Source organism: Cololabis saira, unplaced genomic scaffold, assembly GCF_033807715.1.
Source record: "Cololabis saira isolate AMF1-May2022 unplaced genomic scaffold, fColSai1.1 scf026, whole genome shotgun sequence".
Taxonomy (NCBI): Eukaryota; Metazoa; Chordata; class Actinopteri; order Beloniformes; family Belonidae; genus Cololabis; species Cololabis saira.
The window spans coordinates 623763-637500 of NW_026906190.1; the positions used below are offsets into that span (position 1 = coordinate 623763).

General features: G+C 45.8%; 22 non-coding genes and 2 pseudogenes across 22 annotated transcripts in view; all 24 read right to left on the reverse strand.

Annotated features, from left to right (window-relative positions):
- Positions 1 to 31: 31 nt before the first annotated feature.
- On the reverse strand, positions 32 to 150 carry LOC133426836 (5S ribosomal RNA). The gene has a single exon (XR_009772122.1). It is a non-coding gene; the product is annotated as a 5S ribosomal RNA (ribosomal RNA).
- A 199-nt stretch (positions 151 to 349) lies between these two features.
- LOC133426504 (5S ribosomal RNA) lies at positions 350 to 468 on the reverse strand. Its single transcript, XR_009771822.1, has one exon. It is a non-coding gene; the product is annotated as a 5S ribosomal RNA (ribosomal RNA).
- A 217-nt stretch (positions 469 to 685) lies between these two features.
- LOC133426507 (5S ribosomal RNA) lies at positions 686 to 805 on the reverse strand. The gene has a single exon (XR_009771825.1). It is a non-coding gene; the product is annotated as a 5S ribosomal RNA (ribosomal RNA).
- A 215-nt stretch (positions 806 to 1020) lies between these two features.
- Positions 1021 to 1139, reverse strand: LOC133426837 (5S ribosomal RNA). The gene has a single exon (XR_009772123.1). It is a non-coding gene; the product is annotated as a 5S ribosomal RNA (ribosomal RNA).
- A 199-nt stretch (positions 1140 to 1338) lies between these two features.
- On the reverse strand, positions 1339 to 1457 carry LOC133426446 (5S ribosomal RNA). Its single transcript, XR_009771771.1, has one exon. It is a non-coding gene; the product is annotated as a 5S ribosomal RNA (ribosomal RNA).
- Positions 1458 to 1674: 217 nt separating this feature from the next.
- On the reverse strand, positions 1675 to 1794 carry LOC133426508 (5S ribosomal RNA). The gene has a single exon (XR_009771826.1). It is a non-coding gene; the product is annotated as a 5S ribosomal RNA (ribosomal RNA).
- Positions 1795 to 2009: 215 nt separating this feature from the next.
- Positions 2010 to 2128, reverse strand: LOC133426593 (5S ribosomal RNA). Its single transcript, XR_009771886.1, has one exon. It is a non-coding gene; the product is annotated as a 5S ribosomal RNA (ribosomal RNA).
- A 199-nt stretch (positions 2129 to 2327) lies between these two features.
- On the reverse strand, positions 2328 to 2446 carry LOC133426859 (5S ribosomal RNA). The gene has a single exon (XR_009772143.1). It is a non-coding gene; the product is annotated as a 5S ribosomal RNA (ribosomal RNA).
- A 6291-nt stretch (positions 2447 to 8737) lies between these two features.
- On the reverse strand, positions 8738 to 8856 carry LOC133426727 (5S ribosomal RNA). The gene has a single exon (XR_009772017.1). It is a non-coding gene; the product is annotated as a 5S ribosomal RNA (ribosomal RNA).
- Positions 8857 to 9055: 199 nt separating this feature from the next.
- On the reverse strand, positions 9056 to 9174 carry LOC133426682 (5S ribosomal RNA). The gene has a single exon (XR_009771972.1). It is a non-coding gene; the product is annotated as a 5S ribosomal RNA (ribosomal RNA).
- A 217-nt stretch (positions 9175 to 9391) lies between these two features.
- Positions 9392 to 9510, reverse strand: LOC133426658 (5S ribosomal RNA). Its single transcript, XR_009771948.1, has one exon. It is a non-coding gene; the product is annotated as a 5S ribosomal RNA (ribosomal RNA).
- Positions 9511 to 9727: 217 nt separating this feature from the next.
- Positions 9728 to 9856, reverse strand: LOC133426476 (5S ribosomal RNA; annotated as a pseudogene).
- Positions 9857 to 10056: 200 nt separating this feature from the next.
- On the reverse strand, positions 10057 to 10175 carry LOC133426400 (5S ribosomal RNA). The gene has a single exon (XR_009771728.1). It is a non-coding gene; the product is annotated as a 5S ribosomal RNA (ribosomal RNA).
- A 199-nt stretch (positions 10176 to 10374) lies between these two features.
- On the reverse strand, positions 10375 to 10493 carry LOC133426401 (5S ribosomal RNA). The gene has a single exon (XR_009771729.1). It is a non-coding gene; the product is annotated as a 5S ribosomal RNA (ribosomal RNA).
- Positions 10494 to 10692: 199 nt separating this feature from the next.
- LOC133426496 (5S ribosomal RNA) lies at positions 10693 to 10811 on the reverse strand. The gene has a single exon (XR_009771815.1). It is a non-coding gene; the product is annotated as a 5S ribosomal RNA (ribosomal RNA).
- A 205-nt stretch (positions 10812 to 11016) lies between these two features.
- Positions 11017 to 11135, reverse strand: LOC133426527 (5S ribosomal RNA; annotated as a pseudogene).
- Positions 11136 to 11334: 199 nt separating this feature from the next.
- On the reverse strand, positions 11335 to 11453 carry LOC133426488 (5S ribosomal RNA). Its single transcript, XR_009771808.1, has one exon. It is a non-coding gene; the product is annotated as a 5S ribosomal RNA (ribosomal RNA).
- Positions 11454 to 11669: 216 nt separating this feature from the next.
- Positions 11670 to 11788, reverse strand: LOC133426659 (5S ribosomal RNA). Its single transcript, XR_009771949.1, has one exon. It is a non-coding gene; the product is annotated as a 5S ribosomal RNA (ribosomal RNA).
- Positions 11789 to 11987: 199 nt separating this feature from the next.
- Positions 11988 to 12106, reverse strand: LOC133426447 (5S ribosomal RNA). Its single transcript, XR_009771772.1, has one exon. It is a non-coding gene; the product is annotated as a 5S ribosomal RNA (ribosomal RNA).
- Positions 12107 to 12323: 217 nt separating this feature from the next.
- Positions 12324 to 12442, reverse strand: LOC133426339 (5S ribosomal RNA). The gene has a single exon (XR_009771670.1). It is a non-coding gene; the product is annotated as a 5S ribosomal RNA (ribosomal RNA).
- Positions 12443 to 12641: 199 nt separating this feature from the next.
- LOC133426737 (5S ribosomal RNA) lies at positions 12642 to 12760 on the reverse strand. Its single transcript, XR_009772026.1, has one exon. It is a non-coding gene; the product is annotated as a 5S ribosomal RNA (ribosomal RNA).
- Positions 12761 to 12977: 217 nt separating this feature from the next.
- LOC133426862 (5S ribosomal RNA) lies at positions 12978 to 13096 on the reverse strand. Its single transcript, XR_009772146.1, has one exon. It is a non-coding gene; the product is annotated as a 5S ribosomal RNA (ribosomal RNA).
- Positions 13097 to 13313: 217 nt separating this feature from the next.
- LOC133426698 (5S ribosomal RNA) lies at positions 13314 to 13432 on the reverse strand. The gene has a single exon (XR_009771988.1). It is a non-coding gene; the product is annotated as a 5S ribosomal RNA (ribosomal RNA).
- A 217-nt stretch (positions 13433 to 13649) lies between these two features.
- Positions 13650 to 13738, reverse strand: part of LOC133427011 (5S ribosomal RNA) — a 119-nt gene continuing 30 nt past the window's right edge. Inside the window, exon 1 of the ribosomal RNA XR_009772286.1 lies at positions 13650 to 13738. This exon is cut by the window's right edge and continues 30 nt beyond it. This is a non-coding gene — a ribosomal RNA (5S ribosomal RNA).

The window sequence follows — 13738 nt, forward strand, 5'->3', positions numbered from 1 at the left end:
TTAAGCGAGAGCGCTCTCTGCTGGTTGAAAATGCTTACAGCACCTGGTATTCCCAGGCGGTCTCCCATCCAAGTACTAACCAGGCCCGACCCTGCTTAGCTTCCAAGATCAGACGAGATCGGGCGCATCCAGGCTGGTATGGCCGTAAGCAGAATCTGCTGCTTGAAATACCTCTTATATGGAGTTGAAGATAAGTCATAGAATATAAGTCATTGATTTGTTGGTTTTATTTGTTGGAGTTAAAGTGCCTTAACCATGTGCAAAACACTTTAGGACGTGAGCTGTCGCTGTTACCACGTTGAAATATGTGTGGGTAGATTAAGCGAGAGCGCTCTCTGCTGGTTGAAAAAGCTTACAGCACCTGATATTCCCAGGCGGTCTCCTATCCAAGTACTAACCAGGCCCGACCCTGCTTATCTTCTGAGATCAGACGAGATCGGGCGCATCCAGGCTGGTCTGGCCGTAAGCTGAAGCTGCAGCTTGAAATACCTCTTATATGGAGTTGAAGATAAGTCATATAATATAAGTCATTGATTTGTTGGTGATAATAATTTAGAAGCGCTTATTTGTTGGGTTTAAAGTGCCTTAACCATGTGCAAAACACTTTAGGACGTGAGCTGTCGCTGTTACCACGTTGAAATATGTGTGGGTAGATTAAGCGAGAGCGCTCTCTGCTGGTTGAAAATGCTTACAGCACCTGGTATTCCCAGGCGGTCTCCCATCCAAGTACTAACCAGGCCCGACCCATGCTTAGCTTCCGAGATCAGACAAGATCGGGCACATCCAGGCTGGTATGGCCGTAAGCAGAAGCTGCTGCTTGAAATACCTCTTATATGGAGTTGAAGATAAGTCATATAATATAAGTCATTGATTTGTTGGTGATAATAATTTAGAAGCGCTTATTTGTTGGAGTTAGTGCCTTAACCATGTGAAAAACACTTTTGGACGTGAGCTGTCGCTCTTACCACGTTGAAATATGTGTGGGTAGATTAAGCGAGAGCGCTCTCTGCTGGTTGAAAATGCTTACAGCACCTGGTATTCCCAGGCGGTCTCCCATCCAAGTACTAACCAGGCCCGACCCTGCTTAGCTTCCAAGATCAGACGAGATCGGGCGCATCCAGGCTGGTATGGCCGTAAGCAGAATCTGCTGCTTGAAATACCTCTTATATGGAGTTGAAGATAAGTCATAGAATATAAGTCATTGATTTGTTGGTTTTATTTGTTGGAGTTAAAGTGCCTTAACCATGTGCAAAACACTTTAGGACGTGAGCTGTCGCTGTTACCACGTTGAAATATGTGTGGGTAGATTAAGCGAGAGCGCTCTCTGCTGGTTGAAAAAGCTTACAGCACCTGATATTCCCAGGCGGTCTCCTATCCAAGTACTAACCAGGCCCGACCCTGCTTATCTTCCGAGATCAGACGAGATCGGGCGCATCCAGGCTGGTCTGGCCGTAAGCTGAAGCTGCAGCTTGAAATACCTCTTATATGGAGTTGAAGATAAGTCATATAATATAAGTCATTGATTTGTTGGTGATAATAATTTAGAAGCGCTTATTTGTTGGGTTTAAAGTGCCTTAACCATGTGCAAAACACTTTAGGACGTGAGCTGTCGCTGTTACCACGTTGAAATATGTGTGGGTAGATTAAGCGAGAGCGCTCTCTGCTGGTTGAAAATGCTTACAGCACCTGGTATTCCCAGGCGGTCTCCCATCCAAGTACTAACCAGGCCCGACCCATGCTTAGCTTCCGAGATCAGACAAGATCGGGCACATCCAGGCTGGTATGGCCGTAAGCAGAAGCTGCTGCTTGAAATACCTCTTATATGGAGTTGAAGATAAGTCATATAATATAAGTCATTGATTTGTTGGTGATAATAATTTAGAAGCGCTTATTTGTTGGAGTTAGTGCCTTAACCATGTGAAAAACACTTTTGGACGTGAGCTGTCGCTCTTACCACGTTGAAATATGTGTGGGTAGATTAAGCGAGAGCGCTCTCTGCTGGTTGAAAAAGCTTACAGCACCTGGTATTCCCAGGCGGTCTCCCATCCAAGTACTAACCAGGCCCGACCCTGCTTAGCTTCCGAGATCAGACGAGATCGGGCGCATCCAGGCTGGTATGGCCGTAAGCAGAAGCTGCAGCTTGAAATACCTCTTATATGGAGTTGAAGATAAGTCATAGAATATAAGTCATTGATTTGTTGGTTTTATTTGTTGGAGTTAAAGTGCCTTAACCATGTGCAAAACACTTTTGGACGTGAGCTGTCGCTGTTACCACGTTGAAATATGTGTGGCTAGATTAAGCGAGACCGTTCTCTGCTGGTTGAAAAAGCTTACAGCACCTGGTATTCCCAGGCGGTCTCCCATCCAAGTACTAACCAGGCCCGACCCTTCTTAGCTTCCGAGATCAGACGAGATCGGGCGCATCCAGGCTGGTATGGCTGTAAGCAGAAGCTGCAGCTTGAAATACTTCTTATATGGAGTTGAAGATAAGTATATAATACAAGTCATTGAATTGTTGGTGATAATAATTTAGAAGCGCTTATTTGTTGGAGTTAAAGTGCCTTAACCATGTGCAAAACACTTTAGGACGTGAGCTGTCGCTGTTACCACGTTGAAATATGTGTGGGTAGATTAAGCGAGAGCGCTCTCTGCTGGTTGAAAAAGCTTACAGCACCTGGTATTCCCAGGCAGTCTCCCATCCAAGTACTAACCAGGCCCGACCCTGCTTAGCTTCCGAGATCAGACGTGATCGGGCGCATCTTTTTTTTTTGTCTTTTATTATGAAAATACATTTTCGTTAAAAAATATATTTTATATACATTCCTGCATACCAGACAAAAAATAAAACAATTTTTCTGCTACTTTTACACAAAGCACTCTCTTCACTTTTTTATACTCTCCTATTTCAACAACAAAAAAAACAAAAAAAAACAAAAAAACAACTCATAATATTACAAACTTCAAACATATATCTCTATACACGCATATGCAAAAATACACAAAAAACCATATAACAAACCAGCAAAAAAAAAAAAAAAAAAAAAAACCAAAACAGTACAACACATACCCCATACCCCTTATCACATGGAAGAAAACCTTCAATCACTCACTTCCGCTCCCCCAATCCCTCCACCCCCTCCCCCCCAATCCCATACCAATCTCTCCCTCTCGTCCACAGACACCAGCGTGTTCCCCCTCAAAAAGAGAGGGGCGAAACCTTCAATCCCACAGATGTATTTATAATTAATCTGTTTTTTCACTAAGCCCTTGAAAAACACCCAAATCGGTGCCACCCTCCCTTCAAACCGAGCCACATTCCTTCTGGCTTTGATGGCCCACCGTGCATGGCTCAGTAAAAATTTGCACAGCCCACTATTTTCCACCCTGCTCTTCTCCCAAATCCCAAATAACACAAATTTGTCCCACCCATCCTCCATCTCCCATTCCATGTTCAACTTGTCCACCATACAGGTTTTCAGTCTCTTAAAAAACGGCCGTAATCTCACGCACTCCACATACATGTGTCTAATATCCTCATCCTTCTCCTTACAGACATCACACATCCTCCCGACCTCCCTGTCAAACTGGTGCATGACCACATTCGTAAAAATCTTCCTATGTCGTAGTTTAAAATCATTATCCTCGGCTTCAATGCTGTTTTCTTTAATCTTCCATTTCCCCCACACTTGTTTTATGTTCAGAGTCCCATCTGCCCTGCACCAGTTCTCCAGGGAAGCCGGGAGTTTCACCACCTGTTTCACAAACATTCTGTATAGCTGTTTCACTTTCACTCCCTCCAAAGTCACCCATTCCCCCCCCCTCTCTATATACAACATCGGTACCCTCCCGGTCCTATTCACTACCACCTCTGTGTCTATTTTCTCCCTCCACCTTCCCGGTATGCTCTGTTTCACTAATTCGTAGTCCTTCCGTACTTGCTCTAAACTTATTCTATCATTGTATTCATGCACACATTCGTAAATGGCTGTAGCCGACAAAAAACCTGGCACCACTTCATACATGACATGTTTTATTTGCATGAGTCCCGCTTCCACAAAGTATTTTGGCTTTAGTGGCTGTCCTTCATGTTTGATGTTCCCGTTGCCAAACAATGGCACCTCTCTAATGGTCTCCAGATCCGTGCAGTCCCACCTCGCGTTTTTCAGCAGCTCTGCCTGTGCAGCCAGGATCTCTCTATAGAACTGCGGGAGTCCTGCCGTCAGGTAAGCGTTTGTCTGCATTAGCATTGCAAACTCATTTCCCAGCTTCCTCTTTAAAAAAAACCCCATCACCTTCTTCCAGCAGTGCTCTCCCTCCCCATACAAGAAAGCCCTCCCCCGTTTTATTCTTAAAGCCTTCTTTTTGCTCTCTATGTCAACTAATTTCAAACCTCCCTGCTCATACCCCCCAATCAAGGTTGCTCTCGCTATTCTACTTTTCTTCCCACCCCATATAAAACCCCCCATCAGTTCATTCAATTTCTTCACCACCCATTCTGGCACTTCTAGCACCTCCATTACATAAACCATTTTTGAAAACAAAAGACTATTCACCACCACCACCCGCCCTTTAACCGTCAGTCGCCTCAGCTTCCAAAAATTCAGCACCCTCTGTATTTTATTCAGTACCTCTGACCATGTTTCATCCCTCACCCTCTCCCCCTCCATCCCCACATATATCCCGAGAACCTTCATCCTGTGCTCCTGTACCTTGAATGGTACTCCCCCACTTGCCACTACCCCATTTAAAAACATGATTTCTGACTTTAACATATTTATTCTTGCACCTGATGCCTTCCCATATATTTCCACCAATTCCACCACCCTTTTTATACTTGCCATATCCCTTACAGTCACCGTTGTGTCATCCGCGTATTGCTGTATTTTACTAAGACCACCCCCACCTTGTACCTCAATCCCTCTTATTTCTCCATCCCTTTTAATCATACATGCCAAGGGCTCTGCCACCACCGTGTATAAGAGTGCTGACATCGGACACCCCTGCCTAACTGACCTCCCTAATTTAAAGACTTCCGTTAAAACACCATTCACTTTCACCCTCCCCACTGCATGTCTGTACATCAATTTTAACCATCCTCTAAACCTCTCACCATATCCCACCCTCTCTAGAACTCCCCACATAAAATCGTGCTCCACCCTATCAAACGCTTTATTGAAATCTAAAGCCAACATAATCCCCTCCTCTCCCGATGCCCTCAAATATTCCACCATCCCTTTAATATTCAGAATTGTGTCTGCAATATCCCTATCCGGCACACTGTAGGCTTGTGTTATTGGAACGATTGATTTTAAAGTATATTTTAGTCTGTTTGCAAAAACTTTCATTAACACCTTGTAGTCTGTATTCAGTAGTGTGATTGGCCTGTAGTTCCCCAGATCATCAGCCTGCCCCTTCTTGAAGATCAGAGTAATTATCCCCATTGTGAATGATTCTGGTACTGTCTGGCGTCTTTCCATTTCTCTAAAAACTGCATGTAAAATCGGCCCCATCAGTTCTTTAAACGCTTTGTAGAAATTGGCTGTTAGGCCATCACTACCAGGACTCCTATTCATACTCAAAGCAGCAATTGCCTGTTCTATTTCCTCTGCTGTGATGTCACTGTCACATTCATCCCTCTCCTCTTCTGTTACACTCACAGTCACACTCTCCAGCACATCTTTCATCACTCTCTCATCCACTCCCTCGCTAGTAAACATCCTCCCGTAAAAATCATGCACACCTCCCAAAATCCCCACTAGGTCTGTCTTCAACCCACCCCCCTCAGTCCTTACTCCCCTGATAAAACATTTCTGTTGTTTCTGTTTCTCCATCCTCAAAAAAAAACCAGTGTTCCTTTCCCCCTCTACGGCATATCTCGCCCTGCTCCGCACAATCGCACCTTCACATTTCATTCTCTCTATCTCCTTTAGTTCAGCATGACAGCTCACCACAGCTTCTTCACTTATAACCTCGGCAGCATTTAAACGTGTGATTTCTCTTCTAAGGAACTTTTCTCTCTCTTTCTTTTTGAAATTCCTCCTTGCTGCGTGTTTCATACTTATCTTCCTGATTCTTTTCTTTAAATTTTCCCATCCCTCTAACACCTCCCCACCATTCAACCATTGTGAGCTGTCATGCTGAATAATCTCTTTCATTCTTTTTTTAAAGTCACCATCCTCCAGTAGTTTGGCATTGAAATGCCACAAACCCCCTCCCTTACCCCCCTCCCTCCTACCCAGTTCAAGATGTACCGTTGTGTGGTCACTGAGACACGTAACCTTATATTCCATATTCATGACCAAATCATAATACTTTTCTTTTATCAAAATTAAATCAATACGGCTCTGTTTCAAACATTCATTCGACATTTGTGTTCTGGAGAACACTTTCCCCTCAGGATTCTTCTGCCTCCACACGTCCCACATATGATACTTCCTCATTATTTCACTCAGTATTCCTCTTGAGGCATCATTTCGAAATTTCCCACTGTCCCTGATGTCTAATCTACTCATCTTGACATTAAAATCCCCCAACACAAAATCACTGGTCCCCATAAAGCCTTCGTACTTCTGGAAAAAGAGTCCTCTCTCCCTCGAGTCATTTGGTGCATAAACATTTGCTAACGAAAAAGAAACTCCTCTAAATTCAAACAAAATCTTTATAAACCTCCCCCCATTGTCATTTTGCACAAGACTTGATTTTAGCCCCTCCTTCAACAAAATTGCCACCCCCCCCACATTGTCATCTGTCCTGCTCGCATACACCGAGCCCTTCCACATTGCCTTACAGGTGTCGATCATCCGTCCATCCCAGTGCGTCTCCTGTATGCAAATAATATCCGCTGCACATATATTCAACATTTTTTCCAGTTTGTCTGGGTTCTTCAGTCCGTTTGCATTCTGCGAAATTATGTGCAGGCCGCTCAACATTGAGGATAAATGAAAAAGGAAAAGTCCAAACACTGCTGTCATCCTAATCATTTATCCATGTCATCCCTCTCCCTTCCCTCCCCCCTCTTTCATCAATTTCTTTGTTTTAGTACCCTCACACAAGTCTGTGAGTTCAGCGCTCACCTCCCGCGAAGTCTTCCTTCTTTCTTTTATCCTTCCTCTCGTCTCGACGCTGCTCTGGCTGCGAGAGCGCCAGCTGCCAGCTCGCTCGATTCCTCGCCGTCCTCTCCTCCCTCTCTCTACCGCTTCCTCACTCCGTCCTCCCGCCGTCGTCGGTCGCTTCTCCTCATCCTCTCCCGACCCGTCCTCCTCGATCTCCTTCTCCGTCTCCATCTCGCTCTCATCCAACTCGTGCACGCCTTCCTCGATCTCATGCGCGCATCCCTCCAGCTGCTCCAGCCTGTGTTCTCCGCCCGCGCCATTCTCCGTCTTCTCTTTCTCCTCCTCCGCTCCCGTCTGCAAGCAGACGCAGGTGTCCTCCGCTCTCTTGCAGCCCCTGCACGTTTCCACCGTGCACTCGCGTGCGTAATGTCCATGTTTCTTACATTTGTGGCAGGTGAAATCAGGACACTCTCTTACAATGTGCCCCGGTTGGAGACAGAGCCTGCACACCCTTTCCTGCCGATCGTGCAGTACTCTAAAGTACTCTGCCCCTTCAATGGTCTCAAACTTGGTTGAGTATGGCAGAGACGTGACCGTGTCCGTGAATCTCACTTTTAAATATCTCGTACCATCAAAAACCTGCGTCCCCGCCCATTTCCGCCGTCTGATGTGGGATGCAGGCATTACTCCCCAATGTCTCAGCTTTTCAGTGATCTGTCCATCCGTTATATACACGGGCAGCATTAGGAAGGAAACAATCCTCGTGTCCTTTTCCACCTCAGACGCAATCACGTTTGACTGCCTTAATTTAAATCCATCCAGCAGTCTTGATTTCCCTTTGGGATTCCCCATCGAGATTTCCCACTTTTTTCCGCCTTTCTGCCTGCACCCCACCACACGTCCACATGTCCCATCAATAGCTTTGAGCAGCTCAATCGTTGTGATTTCATCCGGCCCCTCGATCTCCACCGTGACCACCAGCGCTCTGTCCTCCGCCTCCGCTCCGCTCCTCTCTCCCTGCTTGTCTCTTTCATCCACCGCCATTTGCCGCGGACCTGCTCTCTCTCCGTCCACTTTGTCCGTCCGTCGTCTGCCTTCCATCGATCCATTCGTACCGTCCTTCTCCATTCTCCTATTCTCCACCTCCGCCGGCATCGCCGTCACCGATGCTGCCGACGGCCTCCTTCCGTCTCCCTGCATCGTCCTCTCGCTGCCAGCATTTGGCATGATCCTCTCCACCTCATCTCCTCTTTTATCCGCCATCTCCACCTTAAAGGTCTGGAGACTGACCCCCGTGCAGCGAAAAGCTGCCGGGGGGAGCCTTCTCTTTTCCACTGCTTCCTCTCTGCCTGTGTTCCACTTTCCACACTCCACAATCCACACCGACCGCGCCCTGCACACAATCACTGCCAGCTGCACCAGTGCCTCGTTAGCAAAGGGGCAGGTCCAGGCTGGTATGGCCGTTAGCAGAAGCTGCAGCTTGAAATACCTCTTATATGGAGTTGAAGATAAGTCATTTAATATAAATCATTGATTTGTTGGTGATAATAATTTAGAAGCGCTTATTTGTTGGAGTTAAAGTGCCTTAACCATGTGAAAAACACTTTTGGACGTGAGCTGTCGCTCTTACCACGTTGAAATATGTGTGGGTAGATTAAGCGAGAGCGCTCTCTGCTGGTTGAAAAAGCTTACAGCACCTGGTATTCCCAGGCGGTCTCCCATCCAAGTACTAACCAGGCCCGACCCTGCTTAGCTTCCGAGATCAGACGAGATCGGGCACATCCAGGCTGGTATGGCCGTAAGCAGAAGCTGCAGCTTGAAATACCTCTTATATGGAGTTGAAGATAAGTCATAGAATATAAGTCATTGATTTGTTGGTTTTATTTGTTGGAGTTAAAGTGCCTTAACCATGTGCAAAACACTTTAGGACGTGAGCTGTCGCTGTTACCACGTTGAAATATGTGTGGGTAGATTAAGCGAGAGCGCTCTCTGCTGGTTGAAAAAGCTTACAGCACCTGGTATTCCCAGGCGGTCTCCCATCCAAGTACTAACCAGGCCCGACCCTGCTTAGCTTCCGAGATCAGATGAGATCGGGCGCATCCAGGCTGGTATGGCCGTAAGCTGAAGTTGCAGTTTGAAATACCTCTTATATGGAGTTGAAGATAAGTCATATAATATAAGTCATTGATTTGTTGGTGATAATAATTTAGAAGCGTTTATTTGTTGGAGTTAAAGTGCCTTAACCATGTGAAAAACACTTTTGGACGTGAGCTGTCGCTGTTACCACGTTGAAATATGTGTGGGTAGATTAAGCGAGAGCGCTCTCTGCTGGTTGAAAATGCTTACAGCACCTGGTATTCCCAGGCGGTCTCCCATCCAAGTACTAACCAGGCCCGACCCTGCTTAGCTTCCGAGATCAGACGAGATCGGGCGCATCCAGGCTGGTATGGCCGTAAGCAGAAGCTGCTGCTTGAAATACCTCTTATATGGAGTTGAAGATAAGTCATATAATATAAGTCATTGATTTGTTGGTGATAATAATTTAGAAGCGCTTATTTGTTGGAGTTAAAGTGCCTCAACCATGTGAAAAACACTTTTGGACGTGAGCTGTCGCTGTTACCACGTTGAAATATGTGTGGGTAGATTAAGCGAGAGCGCTCTCTGCTGGTTGAAAATGCTTACAGCACCTGGTATTCCCAGGCGGTCTCCCATCCAAGTACTAACCAGGCCCGACCCTGCTTAGCTTCCGAGATCAGACGAGATCAGACTAGATCGGGCGCATCCAGGCTGGTATGGCCGTAAGCAGAAGCTGCTGCTTGAAATACCTCTTATATGGAGTTGAAGATAAGTCATAGAATATAAGTCATTGATTTGTTGGTTTTATTTGTTTGGAATTAAAGTGCCTTAACCATGTGCAAAACACTTTAGGACGTGAGCTGTCGCTGTTACCACGTTGAAATATGTGTGGGTAGATTAAGCGAGAGCTTTCTCTGCTGGTTGAAAAAGCTTACAGCACCTGGTATTCCCAGGCGGTCTCCCATCCAAGTACTAACAAGGCCTGACCCTGCTTAGCTTCCGAGATCAGACGAGATCGGGCGCATCCAGGCTGGTATGGCCGTAAGCAGAATCTGCTGCTTGAAATACCTCTTATATGGAGTTGAAGATAAGTCATAGAATATAAGTCATTGATTTGTTGGTTTTATTTGTTGGAGTTAAAGTGCCTTAACCATGTGCAAAACACTTTAGGACGTGAGCTGTCGCTGTTACCACGTTGAAATATGTGTGGGTAGATTAAGCGTGAGCGCTCTCTGCTGGTTGAAAAAGCTTACAGCACCTGGTATTCCCAGGCGGTCTCCCATCCAAGTACTAACAAGGCCTGACCCTGCTTAGCTTCCGAGATCAGACGAGATCGGGCGCATCCAGGCTGGTATGGCCGTAAGCAGAAGCTGCAGCTTGAAATACCTCTGATATGGAGTTGAAGATAAGTCATAGAATATAAGTCATTGATTTGTTGGTTTTATTTGTTGGAGTTAAAGTGCCTTAACCATGTGCAAAACACTTTAGGACGTGAGCTGTCGCTCTTACCACGTTGAAATATGTGTGGGTAGATTAAGCGAGAGCGCTCTCTGCTGGTTGAAAATGCTTACAGCACCTGGTATTCCCAGGCGGTCTCCCATCCAATCAATAACCAGGCCCGACCCTGCTTAGCTTCCGAGATCAGACGAGATCGGGCGCATCCAGGCTGGTATGGCCGTAAGCTGAAGCTGAAGCTGCAGCTTGAAATACCTCTTATATGGAGTTGAAGATAAGTCATATGATATAAGTCATTGATTTGTTGGTTTTATTTGTTGGAGTTAAAGTGCCTTAACCATATGCAAAACACTTTAGGACGTGAGCTGTCGCTGTTACCACGTTGAAATATGTGTGGCTAGATTAAGCGAGACCGTTCTCTGCTGGTTGAAAAAGCTTACAGCACCTGGTATTCCCAGGCTGTCTCCCATCCAAGTACTAACCAGGCCCGACCCTGCTTACCTTCTGAGATCAGACGAGATCGGGCGCATCCAGGCTGGTATGGGCGTAAGCAGAAGCTGCAGCTTTAAATACCTCTGATATGGAGTTGAAGATAAGTCATAGAATATAAGTCATTGATTTGTTGGTTTTATTTGTTGGAGTTAAAGTGCCTTAACCATGTGCAAAAGACTTTAGGACGTGAGCTGTCGCTCTTACCACGTTGAAATATGTGTGGGTAGATTAAGCGAGAGCGCTCTCTGCTGGTTGAAAAAGCTTACAACACATGGTATTCCTAGGCGGTCTCCCATCCAAGTACTAACCAGGCCCGACCCTGCTTAGCTTCTGAGATCAGACGAGATCGGGCGCATCCAGGCTGGTATGGCCGTAAGCTGAAGCTGCAGCTTGAAATACTTCTTAAATGGAGTTGAAGATAAGTATATAATACAAGTCATTGATTTGTTGGTGATAATAATTTAGAAGCGCTTATTTGATGGAGTTAAAGTGCCTTAACCATGTGCAAAACACTTTAGGACGTGAGCTGTCGCTGTTACCACGTTGAAATATGTGTGGGTAGATTAAGCGAGAGCGCTCTCTGCTGGTTGAAAATGCTTACAGCACCTGGTATTCCCAGGCGGTCTCCCATCCAAGTACTAACCAGGCCCGACCCTGCTTAGCTTCCGAGATCAGACGAGATCGGGCGCATCCAGGCTGGTATGGCCGTAAGCAGAAGATCCAGCTAGAAATACCTCTTATATGGAGTTGAAGATAAGTCATAGAATATAAGTCATTGATTTGTTGGTTTTATTTGTTGGAGTTAAAGTGCCTTAACCATGTGCAAAACACTTTAGGACGTGAGCTGTCGCTGTTACCACGTTGAAATATGTGTGGGTAGATTAAGCGAGAGCGCTCTCTGCTGGTTGAAAAAGCTTACAGCACCTGGTATTCCCAGGCGGTCTCCCATCCAAGTACTAAACAGGCCTGACCCTTCTTAGCTTCCGAGATCAGACGAGATCGGGCGCATCCAGGCTGGTATGGCCGTAAGCAGAAGCTGCAGCTTGAAATATCTCTTATATGGAGTTGAAGATAAGTCATATAATATAAGTCATTGATTTGTTGGTGATAATAATTTAGAAGCGCTTATTTGTTGGAGTTAAAGTGCCTTAACCATGTGAAAAACACTTTTGGACGTGAGCTGTCGCTGTTACCACGTTGAAATATGTGTGGGTAGATTAAGCGAGAGCGCTCTCTGCTGGTTGAAAAAGCTTACAGCACCTGGTATTCCCAGGCGGTCTCCCATCCAAGTACTAACCAGGCCCGAACCTGCTTAGCTTCCGAGATCAGACGAGATCGGGCGCATCCAGGCTGGTATGGCCGTAAGCAGAAGCTGCAGCTTGAAATACCTCTTATATGGAGTTGAAGATAAGTCATAGAATATAAGTCGTTGATTTGTTGGTTTTATTTGTTGGAGTTAAAGTGCCTTAACCATGTGCAAAACCCTTTAGGACGTGAGCTGACGCTGTTATCACGTTGAAATATGTGTGGGTAGATTAAGCGAGAGCGCTCTCTGCTGGTTGAAAAAGCTTACAGCACCTGATATTCCCAGGCGGTCTCCCATCCAAGTACTAAACAGGCCCGACCCTGCTTAGCTTCCGAGATCAGACGAGATCGGGCGCATCCAGGCTGGTATGGCCGTAAGCTGAAGCTGCAGCTTGAAATACCTCTTATATGGAGTTGAAGATAAGTCATATAATATAAGTCATTGATTTGTTGGTGATAATAATTTAGAAGCGCTTATTTGTTGGAGTTAAAGTGCCTTAACCATGTGCAAAACACTTTAGGACGTGAGCTGTCGCTGTTACCACGTTGAAATATGTGTGGGTAGATTAAGCGAGAGCGCTCTCTGCTGGTTGAAAATGCTTACAGCACCTGGTATTCCCAGGCGGTCTCCCATCCAAGTACTAACCAGGCCCGACCCTGCTTAGCTTCCGAGATCAGACAAGATCGGGCGCATCCAGGCTGGTATGGCCGTAAGCAGAAGCTGCTGCTTGAAATACCTCTTATATGGAGTTGAAGATAAGTCATATAATATAAGTCATTGATTTGTTGGTGATAATAATTTAGAAGCGCTTATTTGTTGGAGTTAAAGTGCCTTAACCATGTGCAAAACACTTTTGGACGTGAGCTGTCGCTCTTACCACGTTGAAATATGTGTGGGTAGATTAAGCGAGAGCGCTCTCTGCTGGTTGAAAAAGCTTACAGCACCTGGTATTCCCAGGCGGTCTCCCATCCAAGTACTAACCAGGCCCGACCCTGCTTAGCTTCCGAGATCAGACGAGATCGGGCGCATCCAGGCTGGTATGGCCATAAGCTGAAGCTGCAGCTTGAAATACTTCTTATATGGAGTTGAAGATAAGTCATATAATACAAGTCATTGATTTGTTGGTGATAATAATTTAGAAGCGCTTATTTGTTGGAGTTAAAGTGCCTTAACCATGTGCAAAACACTTTAGGACGTGAGCTGTCGCTGTTACCACGTTGAAATATGTGTAGGTAGATTAAGCGAGAGCGCTCTCTGCTGGTTGAAAATGCTTACAGCACCTGGTATTCCGAGGCGGTCTCCCATCCAAGTACTACCCAGGCCCGACCCTGCTTAGCTTCCGAGATCAGACAAGATC